At 43.0% G+C, this 13,931-nt stretch overlaps 1 pseudogene; it reads left to right on the forward strand.

Annotated features, from left to right (window-relative positions):
- The first annotated feature begins 1,450 nt into the window (after window positions 1–1,450).
- LOC129656470 (cytochrome P450 2J2-like) lies at window positions 1,451–4,928 on the forward strand (annotated as a pseudogene).
- Window positions 4,929–13,931: the final 9,003 nt, after the last annotated feature.

Here is a 13,931-nt window from a genome sequence, read left to right on the forward strand (position 1 = left end):
TACTGGCCCCAGATAGGTGAGGTGCCTATCAAAGGAATGATTTCAGTGAGCCCAGACTCTTACATCTTTCCATACATAGAAAAGTGCTAAATTTCTTGAGATATCTGGATTTCCTTTAATTAACAAAAATCTTTTGCCTTTGAGACTACCTGACCTTTGTTGCAAAACTTCTAAATAACCTGGCTCCCATCTTCACCTCCTCTGAGCAGTTCTCTCACTGTTACTTGAGATGCTGCCTTCTGGACTTAAAGTCGTAAAGTGAAAGTGAAGTCGCTCAGTCATGTCTGACTCTTTGCTACCCCATGGACTCCTAGCTGCCTCTTCCATCCATCCATGGGATTTTCTAGGCAAGAGTACTGGAGTGGGTTGCCATTTCGTTCTCCAGGGGATCTTCCCAGCCCAGAAAGCAAACCTGGGTCTCCAACATTGTAGGCAGATGCTTTTACCATCTGAACCACCAGGGAAGTCCTAAAAATCCCCACCAAATAAAACATAACTTTAAATATTTAGGTGGTAAATATTCTTTAAGTTGATGAAACAAAAAACTTCCAGCCTGTCCTTTTTCTGATATCTAAGCATGTTCTCCAGGGAATCCCATGCCTGACATCTAGTGGATAGCAGGCAGGCTGGGCTACAGCCCAGAAAGGGAAAGGATCTGTTAGGGGCCAGTTGTGGGGAGGGGAGGAGAAGGAGGGGCTACTCCATCTACAATCCACTCTCACTAAAGTATTCATTTAAAAATGTTCCTCTGACTAGGTTTTTTTAGTGCTTCCTGCTGCTTCCCAGAGTTCATATTCCTAAGGGAGCCACATGGATCCCTTCTTGTAGCCTCTTTCCACTTGATAGTCTTACCTCAGTGTTCCATAACTGTGGCCACTCTGAATTCTTTAAAATTCCCTTCAACACCCAACACTCTCAAGAATCATCAGCTTCTTCCCTGCCTCTCAGCACAGGTATCTTCCTGACAAACAGCACTGGTAGGTGGTTGTGATGATTAAATAAAAGGAATGTTCAAAGCTAATATAGCTTATTGTTGGTACTCAGCAAAGAATAGTTCTAGATCGCTAGAAATGCCTGTATTACAAACTCAAGTTCAGAAGAAGATGGCTTCATCACTTTCTAGGAGAAACCCCAGTTGGTAACACTAAGTGACAGGATTAGTATATAGAATTTTAAAGCTAAGATCCTAAACCTGTATACCCTTCTTTGAGAAATATGTTGTTTAATTTCCAAGTATTAGAAGCTTTTCTTGTTTTCTTTACCTGTTAATGATTTATAGTTGGAGATCATTAGGGTCAGAGGACATTTAACTATATGATTTCAACTTTGAACAAATATATTAAGGTTGGTTTTATGACCCAAGATAGAGTCCATGCATACCTGAAAAAAATATGTCTCCTGCTGTTGCTGTGTGGAGCATTCTGTACTATATGTCAGTTAGACTGACGAGATGAGTTTGTTGGTTAGTGCTTCTATGCCCTTGTTGACTTCTTATCTACTATTTCTATCAATTACTGGGAGAGGTGTGTTGAAGTTTCTAACTATAATTAGAGGCTTATTTCTGTATCTAGTAGGTTCTGGTAGTTTTATTTTATGTATTTGGCAGCTCTTTTATTTGGCACATGCACATTAAAATGGTTACATTATCTTGGTGAACTGGCTCTTTAATTATTGCATAATGTCCTTCTTTATCCCTGACGATTGTCTTTGCCTGAACTTTATTCAATATAATTTAGCCTCAGCAGCTCTCTTTTGATTAGTATTTGCATAGCATATGCTTCTCCATTCTTTCACTTTTAACCTACTTATATGGTTATATTTTAAATGTGTTTTTACATATAACATATCAGTTCAGTTCAGTTCAGTTGCTCAGCCGTGTCCGACTCTTTGCGACCCCATGAATCGCAGCACGCCAGGCCTCCCTGTCCATCACCAACTCCCAGAGTTCACTCAGACTCACGTCCATCGAGTCAGTGATGCCATCCAGCCATCTCATCCTCTGTCATCCCCTTCTCCTCCCGCTTCCAATCCCTCCCAGCATCAGAGTCCTTTCCAATGAGTCAACTCTTTGCATGAGGTGGCCAAATGAAACATATAGGTGGGTCATTTTTTTCATTCTGCCACTCTCTCTTTTAATTCATAAATCTAGATCATTTATATTTAGCACAATTTCTGAGGTCTGAACAATTATGTCTGCCATTATACTATTTACTTTCTATTTCACTTTTTTTATTCCTCTATTTCTCCTTTCTGGTCTTCCTATGGGTCACTTGAACATTCTGTAAGAATTCTATTCTAATTTATCTGTAATATTTTCGAGTATGTCTCTTTGTACAGTGCTTTAAGCACTTCCTATAAAGTTGTACACATAGTGAATGGTGTGGCTAATATTGGAACCAAAGGCTGTGTTCCAGTGTAATAATAGATTCTCCCAAATTATGGAAGTAAAAAAAAATAACTGTCTCAATTTTCATCTACCAAAGGTAACAAAACCTTCCAGCATTTGGGTAGGAGGATGCTAATGACACTTCAGTAATAAGCCTCTGCCTCCTGAGATGGCCAAAGGGAAAGTCATTTCTCCTGGGGAGGGATCTCCTTCCTTGTTCTCTTTAGGATGAAGCTCCCTTTGTGTGGCAACCAAGAACCATCTGAATAAGCCAATAATCCCTGTGCTTTCTAGCATAAGGGCAATGCTGATTCAAGTTTGCATGAAGAAAACCTCATCCACAACACCCTGGACCTCTTCTTTTCTGGAACAGAGACAACTTCAACCACCCTGCGCTAGGGACTTCTCTATATGGCCCTGAACCCCGAAATCCAAGGTCGGTGCATCAGTGGGTGGACCCGGCCCAGGTCAGTGTGCTTCCATAAATCAGTTCGTATAAATCTCAATATTCCTAAAGGGAAATTGGATTCACCATCACTAATAATGAGAAGAAACTGAGGCTCAAAGAGCTTTAGGATCTCACAGCATACATGTTGTGGAACAAGAGTTTGCCACCAGATTTGTCTCACACCAGGGCCCACTTCCCACTCACATACCTCCCTGAGGAGCTAGTCTGGCAAGCTTACTATAGCTTTAGCCATTATGATCCTGGTTATTCCATTCTTTAGTTTGACCAGCCTGCATGAACGTTATGGGAAAATAGAATAATAGAAGCTCCTCTGCTTTTTTCAGAAAAAGTCCAAGCTGAGATTGACAACATGCTTGGCCAATCACAACAGCCAAACTCAGCCATTCCAGACGCCATGGCCTACACCAATGCTGTCATCCACAAGGTGCTGAGAATGGAAAACATCATCCCCATGAATGTGCCCTGGGAGGTGGCACTGGACACCACTCTGGCTGGATACCACATGCCCAAAGTAATTAGAGGTTCACTAACAGCCAAAGTCTTCAAGCTCCTATTTGTAAATACTAGGAATCTCAACTAGAAAAGTCACATGTATTCTTGTCTTAGGGAAACACTTAAATGGAGAGAGAGAGATGTATTACTGTTGATGTGATACCAGATCTTTTTTTCTTCATTTGGTGTCCTTAGAAAATTAGTTCAAATTAATGTTAACATGTGTTGTGGTGAAGAAGGCAGATTCCTAGGTCAAACCTGTTCAGGCAAAGATTGACTTTTCTTTGCTATGACATTTCCCAGTGCTTTTACTATGTGATATGAATTGTAAGAACTTCCCTGGTGGTGCTAGTGGTAAAGTGGTGCTAGGTGATGCTAGACTGCTTTGCTGCTGCTGCTGCTGCTGCTAAGTCGCTTCAATCGTGTCCGACTCTGTGCGACCCCAGAGACGGCAGCCCACCAGGCTTCCCCATCCCTGGGATTCTCCAGGCAAGAACACTGGAGTGGGTTGCCATTTCCTTCTCCAATGCATGAAAGAGAAAAGTGAAAGTGAAGTCGCTCAGTCGTGTCCGACTCGAGCGACCCCATGGACTGTAGACCACCAGGCTCCTCCATCCATGGGATTTTGCAGGCCAAAGTACTTGGAGTGGGAGGCCATTGCCTTCTCCAGAATGAAGGCAGAATGAGGGAAAGCGAGGCTCCTAGGAGGACTCCTGGGTTTCTTACTGCATTTCAGGAAGGATAGTGGTTCCTTCTACTGGGTGACCTGATTCTATTATTAAACCTTCTATGGAGTGTGCTAGATAATGGATGGAAGTTAATGGGAGAAAGTTGGATGAATGAGATATATTTCATGTTGTAGAAGCTCCCATAGTTACCTCTTCACTGAGCAGCTCAGTTGATTTTGGTCCAGAACTGCCTGCCCACTGTAACATTATTCATACACGTTCATTGATACATACATGTTCTCTCCCAAGATCTACACGAAGTCCTTCCAGAGATCCATTCTTTACTCAGAAGTAATCACAGTCCCCTGATAAAATTCCCAGCAGTTAATTCCAGTCCATCATCTTAAGCTTTCCCATGGCAAAGAGTAAGGTCCTAGGGTTGAGCTCAGAAGGTGGAGGGTTGGGGATGGTGAGGGACTTCAGGGTGCTGTCAGTCTTGGTGTGGGAACCTGGGGAACTGCTGCCCCTTTGCACATGCGTGTTGTGTGTGTCAAGTCTTTGTGAGTCTCTTCTGCCTTCTCCAGGGTACCATGGTGCTGACCAACCTGACTGCACTGCACAGGGATCCCGCAGAGTGGGCCACCTCCGACACGTTCAATCCAAAGCATTTTCTGGAGAATGGACAGTTTAAGAAAAGGGAATTCTTCCTGCCTTTCTCAATAGGTGAGTTCAAGATATAGGCATCTGAAAATCCAGAGTCCCTCTCTCTGCCCTTGCCTACTCTTCTTGTGATGCTTTGCTTTCATTGGAACATTTCCAGGTAGCCCTGCCCAACATGACTCACTCTTGCTGTGGTTGCACCTCAGGATTCCTTGGGTGGAGCATCACTGGGACCCGTACTCTTACTTCCTAAGCTCTGGATTGATTCTGGTGATGATTTCAGCTTCAAGTTGTTCTGTCTCCCAGAACACTGGAAACAGAAGCTTAGCCTCTGCTTGCTACCCACAGAGAAGGTTGGAACATTGCCATCTTTATAGAATTTTAAAGGATCCAAGATCTTTTTATGGTGGCATACTCTGTAGTGGCTCGAGGGCTTCCCGAGTGGCGCAGATGATAAAGAATCTGCCTGCAGTGTAGGAGACCTGGGTTCAATCCCTGGATCAGGGAAGATCCCCTGGAGACAGGAATGGCTACCCATTCCAGTATTCTTGCCTGGGAAATCCCATGGACAGAGGAGACCGGCAGGCTACAGTCCATGGGGTCTAAGGAGTCGGACACAACTGAGTGACAGACACTTTCACTTTGCTTCTCTGGTGGCTCAGATGGTAAAGAATCTTCCTGCAATGCAGGAGACCTGGATTTAATCCCTGGGTTGGGATCAAAACTAAAGCTAACTGCTAAGAAAGGGATGGATGAGGCACCAGTAAAGGGGTTACTTCTTTATCATTGTGGGCAACACAAGTGACTCTAGGTGCCATGGACTTACTAGATGAGATTCTATTCTATATATTCTTTCTGAAGAGGTCTTTTTGCCTTTTTAATTTCTAATAACCTTTAAAAAATCCAGTTAATATATTTACAGGGTGTGCAACTGGAAATGCATAAGGAGAATGCAGAGATATTCTCTCACATTTCCAAGTCTTCCAGTTGCAAAAGGGTGTAACTCTTAACAGTATGAAATAAGAAAAATTCTTTATATATACCAGATAATTAGTTAAATATGTTCTTGAGATTATTTCAAATAATTTCCCAAATCCTTGATTCTGTAAATGTTTCCTGAGTACCTATTATGTGTCAAGTATTCAGCCTGGAGGATATGACAATGATTAGATAGGAAAAAAAAAAAAAAAAAACAATGCAACTCTCATGGACCATATATTGTAGTGTAATCTTACAAGGTTCAAATTCCAGTCACCACGTTGGGGATAAGGAAGGACTCTGAAGCTTAGCAGAGTCAAGAATGGTACCTATAGTCATAAAGCTCACAGGGGCAGAGTTAGAACTCAATGTTAACCAGGTTTATCAAATATAAAACCTGAGTTCAGAATGTGACATGATTAGATGCATCATTTAGGAAAATAACTGGTGCTGGTGAAGGTTAAATTGGAGACAAGTAAGATTTATGTACATAATTACCATCAACAATGGTGAAAGTGATGACCACACGATGTATAGGTTAAGTGCTATGGAAAGATTATACATACCTCTTTCATTTTGAAGAATATTTCTAAAAGGACAGAGAGTAATCTATGTTTGATGTTACTCTTATGTCTGTTCTACATCAGTCCAGTTTGTATTGTCTACCGTATAGTCTGTAATTTAAGATAAACCTTAGGAAACAGTTTCCAACTTTAAATTAAAAGGATCTCTATTAACAGCTACAGCATCATTGCTTTCATTTCATTTTAGTTTGCTTTGCCTTTCACTTAAAATCTGTACAAAAACAAAAAGTGTGCCCTTCCTAGTAATATCTCCCCAAAATAATGACTACATACCACAGTGAGTTGGCACTTTGAAATTCATAATAGTTTTCTTATAATTAATTTAAATTAAATATAGATTGATTTTTTGGTGACAATATCATTTTGCTAATCATGCCTAAAAGGCACAGAAAGGGAGGCAATGGAATTTGACCCCATGTATACATGATGCAGGGAGAAGGCAATGGCACCCCACTCCAGTACTCTTGCCTGGAAAATCCCATGGACAGAGGAGCTTGGTAGGCTGCAGTCCATGGGGTCGCTAAGAGTCAGACACGACTGAGCGACTTCACTTTCACTTTTCACTTTCATGCATTGGAGAAGGAAATGGCAACCCACTCCAGTGTTCTTGCTTGGAGAATCCCAGGGACGGGGGAGCCTGGTGGGCTGCCGTCTATGGGGTTGCACAGAGTCGGACACAACTGAAGCGACTTAGCAGCAGCAGCAGCAGCATACATGATGCAGAGCCCAGGTTTTCCTGCTGTAGGACACTGTTTAGCAGGTATCTGGACTGATTCTGATCAGATCTTCTGTGTCTTTCTTCCTCTGGTTCTGTGCCACCTTTGCTCACTTGGACAAGTCACTTCCTAACATGAAAGCCCATATGAGATGCAGGAAAACCTTTCAGTCTTCCTGTCTACAAAAGCTTCATATTTCCTGTTACAGTACAAAGTTTCAGTTGTTTTAAGAATTATAATCATTCTTGTTTCTTTTGTTGTTGTGGTTATTGAGAGGTGTTACACATAGTTCTAATTATAGATTTTATTTGCAAGCAAGTTATCTTATTTAATACTTAGAGCAATTGAATTATTAACAGTTAAAGAGGACAGGGATCAGAGTCTCCTTTCTGAATGTAAGGAAATTAGGGTTAAAAGAAAGTTATTTCTCATCCAAGGTAATGTGCCCAAGGAACTGGCAGAAAATGGCCTAATGCTAAAGTTTTGTTTTAACTTTTTTTGAAGTGTAGTTGATTTACAATGTTATGTTCATTTTGGATGTACATAAAAGTGTTTAAGTTATACATACATATATATCCTTTATCTGGATTATTACAAAATATTGAATATAGTTCCCTGTACTATAGACTAGGTCCTTGTTGTTTATGTATTAAGTTCTAACCAAGTATTCTAAAACAATAAGAATGTAACTCATTTTCCCATTTAAAAGCCCTCCATTTTACCATTCACCAAGTTCATATCATATGTATCGATTATTATTTTAAGTCACTGAGTTTTCCACCTTTGTAATGTAGCAATATAATAGGTGTGCATTATTGCTCACTAGTCTACAGTTGAGCTGGGAGCTCCATTGATCTTAGCTGGGCTCTCTTGTCTGTGTGGCTGAGTCAGTTGGCTGAGGCTGATCTAGGATGACCTCAGCTGGGACAATGGGGCTCTTTTCCAAGTTTCCTCTCCAGGAAAATAGCCCAGCTGGTGTACATCTGGACGATAAGACCCCGTGAGGAAGAAAAGCACACAGTGCTTCCTAAGGGTCAGGCTTGGAATAGGTAACCATCACTCCCACTGCTTTCTGGGCCCATGCAGGTCACACTGTGAGCCCCAGTCCAAAGAAAAGGGAAAATAGCACAATTTTTATGGGAAGAGCTATGAAATCACATTGCAAATGATGTGGATTCAGGGAGAGGGAGGAAATTGGAGCCAGTGTTGAAATCAGGTGATCTCACTGTCTGTCTTTCTGCCTGAGTGAAATTCAGGGAAGGCAAGCAATTTGGGGATGCTATCAGTCGTGAGAGAATGAGGCCTAGCCAAACAGAACAGCAAATGGAAACTCCAAAGCTCCACTGAGTCGCAGCGTCAACACCTCTGGCAGGTTTATTCCTACCACACTCCCGTCTTTGGAGCACAATTGCTGTCCCTCGTTCTTGATCCAGTACTTTGTAAAGAAAGCTTACTTGAAGGAATGGCATGTATATAGCTCCTTCCCTTTCCTTAGAAAAAACAGTCAGGTATAGGATTAGGACATATGCACAGTCAGGGCAGATGACAAAGGTGTTATTGCAAACTTATATTTTCTTTTCTTCATTTCAGTTTTTCCCTTTTGAGCCAACAAAGCAGCAGACAGTTTCATGAAAGGCAAGAGATTGAGTCCTCATTTTTTTTTTTTTAAAGTCACTGGGTCATAGCAACAAGATTTGAAAGATCTTTTTTAAAAAAACTCTAGGTCAATTTTCTCATTCCTAGAGGGGTAATTGATGTGTTTGCTAGTGATGGCCAGTTACTGGAAGCACCAAGGAGAAGCTTCATGTTTCATATAATCCAGAAGCCTTGAAATAAGGTAGCCCTGCTTTTCATGATTTAAGATCAAATTCTCATCTCCTGTCTTACTGGTATCCTGCCCAGCCACATAACATAGATAGGAGAGAGATTATTTCTTCAATTTGACAAGGAGAATGTTTTTGTTAGGGGAGAATAAGCTGTTTAGTTACAGGCCAGAGCTGGTGCAGTACTCCAGCACTGGTTCCTGACTCTGTGGCTCCAGTTTTGTCACAATATCTGGACTCTCCTAGAATTTGGGGTATTTCCAATGCAGCTGGTTTGGTGCCATTTGAACAAATTTCCTCATTTGCTGCAATGTTAACCAATTTTCTCAGTGTTCTATTAGTAACTGGTAAAGAGGTCAGAATGAGAGGAACAGAGATAATTAAACTTGTGCTGCTGGGAAATACAGGCATCAGTTCAGTTCAGTTCAGTCGCTCAGTCATGTCCGACTCTTTGTCACCCCATGAATCGCAGCACGCCAGGCCTCCCTGTCCATCACCATCTCACGGAGTTCAAACTCATGTCCGTTGAGTCAGTGATGCCATTCAGCCATCTCATCCTCCTTTGTTCCCTTTTCCTCCTGCCCCCAATCCCTCCCAGCATCAGAGACTTTTCCAATGAGTCAACTCTTCGCATGAGGTGGCCAAAGTACTGGAATTTCAGCTTTAGCATCATTCCTTCCAAAGAACACCCAGGGCTGATCTCCTTTAGAATGGACTGGTTGGATCTCCTTGCAGTCCAAGGGACTCTTAAGAGTCTTTTCCAACACCACAGTTCAAAAGCATCAATTCTTTGGCGCTTAGCTTTCTGCACAGTCCAACTCTCACATCCATACATGGCCACTGGAAAAACCATAGCCTTGACGAGATGGACCTTTGTTGGCAAAGTAATGTCTCTGCTTTTCAATATGCTATCTAGGTTGGTCATAACTTTTCTTTCAAGGAGTAAGCGTCCTTTAATTTCATGGCTGCAGTCACCATCTGCAGTGATTTTGGAGCCCCAAAAAATAAAGTCTGACAGGCATAGAATTATATAAAAATGGCATAATTCTGAAACATATTTCAATTTATTAAACACTTTTACAGATATTCTCTAATTCTATTTCTCAACACTGGTTACAGGCAGAGGACAAAATAGAGACAGACTACATGAACTATTTTTTCAAGAATATGTCATTACACGGGGAAATACAAAGTAGCAAAAGCAGCACCCAGAATTAAATACAGAGAGTAATCCCAGTGATGGTGTATAGGAGAATCTTTATAGAGACAGTGAGGAAATATGTCACATGTTAACAAAGGTTTTCGCTGTATTTGCAGATTATAAGTATCTTTTATTTGGAGAAGGCAATGGCACCCCACTCCAGTACCCTTGCCTGGAAAATCCATGGACAGAGGAGCCTGGCAGGCTGCAGTCCATGGGGTCGCTAAGAGTCGGACACAACTGAGCGACTTCACTTTCACTTTTCTCTTTCCTGCATTGGAGAAGGAAATGGCAACCCACTCCAGTGTTCTTGCCTGGAGAATCCCAGGGACGGAGGAGCCTGGTGGGCTGTCGTCTATGGGGTCGCACAGAGTTGGACACGACTGAAGCGACTTTGCATAGCATAGCATAGCATAGTATCTTTTATTATCTTTATAATTTTCACAACTTTTTTCAGTTTTGCTTTGAACATGTATTAATTAGGGAGAAACCAAGTTATTATAAAACACCCACAAGAGAGATGGTGGTAGAGCCCAGTGTGGGGTGTTGTAGCCCAAGTGGGGGAGTAGGGCATCATGAAGGGGAGGGGTTTGGGGAAGCCTGGAGCAGGTGACTCACAGGTGGGATTAGATGGGGGTCAGCCCTGCACGGGGAGCCCTGGCAGGGAGATTCCCAGTCATGAAGGAAGGAAATGTGATGTAGAGAAGATTCCTTGTACCTGAGAAACTTTGATCTGATGTTCACTTTCTTATACTTCTCAACACTTTTCTTTTAAAGATTGAGAAAAATTAACAGAATTCTGCTTTTTGTCTCTTTTTATAATTATCGCTTGCTAATGGATTTTTGAAAGACTTTAGATGTCATTTGTAGGTCAACCCAACCCCTCTCTTGTTCTATCCACAGCCTGTACCTTCTTCACCCTGTGACTCAGCAGCCTAACCCCTGAAGCAATGTAGTGTATGATTGTGTATTTAGCTCGCTGGGCTTAGGTTAACCCAGGTGGTTGTGATCAAATAAGTCAAGTACATAAAATCCCAGGGCTAGGCAGACACTCCCTTTGCTCAGGATTTGCAAGAAGAGGTAGAAGGTTTCACTCCTTGCTTTTACAGACACCACCTGAACAGGTAACTCATATTTTTGTCTTTCAGGAAAGTGGGTGTGCCTTGGAAAACAACTGGCGAGAACTGGCCTGACAACAAGGAGCTGAGCCTGAAGTTGAGAGTGAAACTGACCCTCTCCCCAGTCAGCCACTGGCTCTGTGCTGTTCCTCAGGCCAGAGATGTCAGGAGGAGGAGGGGAAGGAAAGCAGGAAGGATGGGCCTGTTCCTCCCCGCTCCCACCCACCCAAGGCAGGGCGCCTGCTCAGAAGTGAGGGACCAGCATCCAGTGCCTCTAAGACAGGTCATAGGAACTGGGCTCAGAGGAAACTGAATTTAAACCCCAGCTTTACCGTCTCCAGTGGGGCCTTGAACAAATCAATTATGTTGTGAGTGATTTCATTTTCATCCAGAGGATTTAAAGTAGACAATGATTCCATCTCTAAAGGGAAAAATACTGTAAAGATCAGAGGAAATAATGGGGTTTAAGTGGCTTGGAAATCATAAAGCACATCATGGGAGTCATAGCTGTGATCTGGCTCCTTCCTGCTTCCTTCCTTACACGGAGATTTGCTTCTGGCCTGTTGTGATGGCCTGGGTCACCTTGCCTGCTTGTGTGCTCAATCATGTCTTTGTGACTCCATGGACTGTAGTCTACCAGGCTCCTCTGTCCTTGGGATTTTCCAGGCAAGAATACTGGAGTGGGTTGCCATTTCCTTCTCCAGGGGATCTTTCCAACCCAGGGATCAAACCAGCATCTCCTGTACTGTCAAGATGATTTTTTACCACTGGGCCACAAAGTGGTACCCAGTAGTGGATAAGAGTTAGAAGTTGGGCCCGGGGGCAGTAGGGAGGTCGCCCAGAAAGGCCCTCACACATGATAGCACCAGGCAAGCTTATTCTGCTTCTGCCTCAGACTGACCCCTGGGAAGTCAGCAAGGCAGGTAGATTCCTGATTGATAGGCACAGTTTTATGGAGAAGTGGTTTTCTGGTTTATCTAAGGAAACACTACCTTGGCCTCAGACTCCACAGCCAAGAAGAATGTCATCACATTTACCCAAACATGGAAAGCCAGTTTGGGGGAAACAGATGTGGAAATATTTTCTGTCTTTGAGGTGAGTTCTTAAGGAACTCATTTAAAATCCTCTCTCATGCATTTATTCCCAGCCCCCATATTGGTGCTAACAACACAGTGGGTGTGATCTTTTCTTGAAAATTGATTGTCAGTTTTTTATTGACAAGTATTAAGCTGGTAGGCTCCAGCCCGTAGGGTCGCAAAGAGTTGGACACAACTGAGTGACTAACACACACACACACACTATTCTCAGCCCAAACACAACTGACGAGCACGGGTAGAGTAGAGAATTAAACAGATGCAGGAATCGTGCTCATCCCTGCTGTGGGGTCACTGAGGGGAGAAAATGGCACCAACTAGAGGGCCAGTTCCCACTGAGAGTCCCTGGGGTTTGGATACCAACCCCAATTAGACATAGAATGAAACCTGACAAACTGCACTAAACCTTACAGAAAGCCTTTTTTCCTAAGGCTGTTAGAATTAAGGGATTTAAATAGCTCAGAATAAACGGGGTCATGAGGACATGGGGCTTTTCATTCCTGTCGCTTGTGATTCAGAGAAAAGCTAAATCAGTGGGCACCATTAGAAAGAGAGACAGAAGTAGAGGTGGAGAGCAAGAGAAACAGAGGGAGAGAGTCTGACTGGAGGTAGCCTGAGTCTGTCAGAGCCAATTGAAAGTCCAGGAGGAATGGCTGTGCTTCCTAAATTGCGTGGGGAGGATTTGCGATAGAGTAGAAAGTGAGAGCCCCAGCTGCCACCCAAATGCACTTTCTTTGTAATCTCCTGGAGAGCTGCATCTCTGGAAAGCACGACAAATGAGACTTCGAGATCAAAAGGAATCAAACAGAACTTGAATTTCCCAAACATGTGAGAACTTGTATCCCACTCTTGTTTCCCCCAATCAGATCATCCCCCTAGTAGACTGAGAACTGGCCAAAATGCTTTTCATTATGTGCTCGGTCTCCTAAACTATAAGATATATAATTTTGTTGAGACATCTCTGAGATCCCTTCCTGCTCTGCTGCACATTTTGCATGAGTCTAGGACAGTTCAGTTCAGTTCAGTTGCTCAGTCGTGTCCAACTCTTTGCGACCCCATGAATTGCAGCACGCCAGGCCTCCCTGTCCATCACCAGCTCCCAGAGTTCACTCAGACTCACGTCCATCGAGTCAGTGATGCCATCCAGCCATCTCATCCTCTGTTGTCCCCTTCTCCTCCTGCCCCCAATCCCTCCCAGCATCAGAGTCTTTTCCAATGAGTCAACTCTTCGCATGAGGTGGCCAAAGTACTGGAATTTCAGCTTTAGCATCATTCCTTCCAAAGAAATCCCGGGGTCGATCTCCTTTAGAATGGACTGGTTGGATCTCCTTGCAGTCCAAGGGACTCTCAAGAGTCTTCTCCAACACCACAGTTCAAAGGCATCAATTCTTCGGCGCTCAGCTTTCTTCACAGTCCAACTCTCTCATCCATACATGACCACTGGAAAAACCATAGCCTTGACTAGACGGACCTTTGTTGGCAAAGTAATGTCTCTGCTTTTGAATATGCTATCTAGGTTGGTCATAACTTTCCTTCCAAGGAGTAAGCGTCTTTTAATTTCATGGCTGCAGTCACCATCTGCAATGATTTTGGAGCCCCCCCCCCCAAAAAAATAAAGTCTGACACTGTTTCCCCATCTATTTCCCATGAAGTGATGTTCCAGAGTAGCTCACAATAAATATCAGGTGCTGTTGTTTTCCCCAAAGTTCAAGATGCTGGGCTCCAATACTTTGGTGAGAAGG

This window comes from Bubalus kerabau, chromosome 6, assembly GCF_029407905.1.
Source record: "Bubalus kerabau isolate K-KA32 ecotype Philippines breed swamp buffalo chromosome 6, PCC_UOA_SB_1v2, whole genome shotgun sequence".
NCBI classification, from domain to species: domain Eukaryota; kingdom Metazoa; phylum Chordata; class Mammalia; order Artiodactyla; family Bovidae; genus Bubalus; species Bubalus kerabau.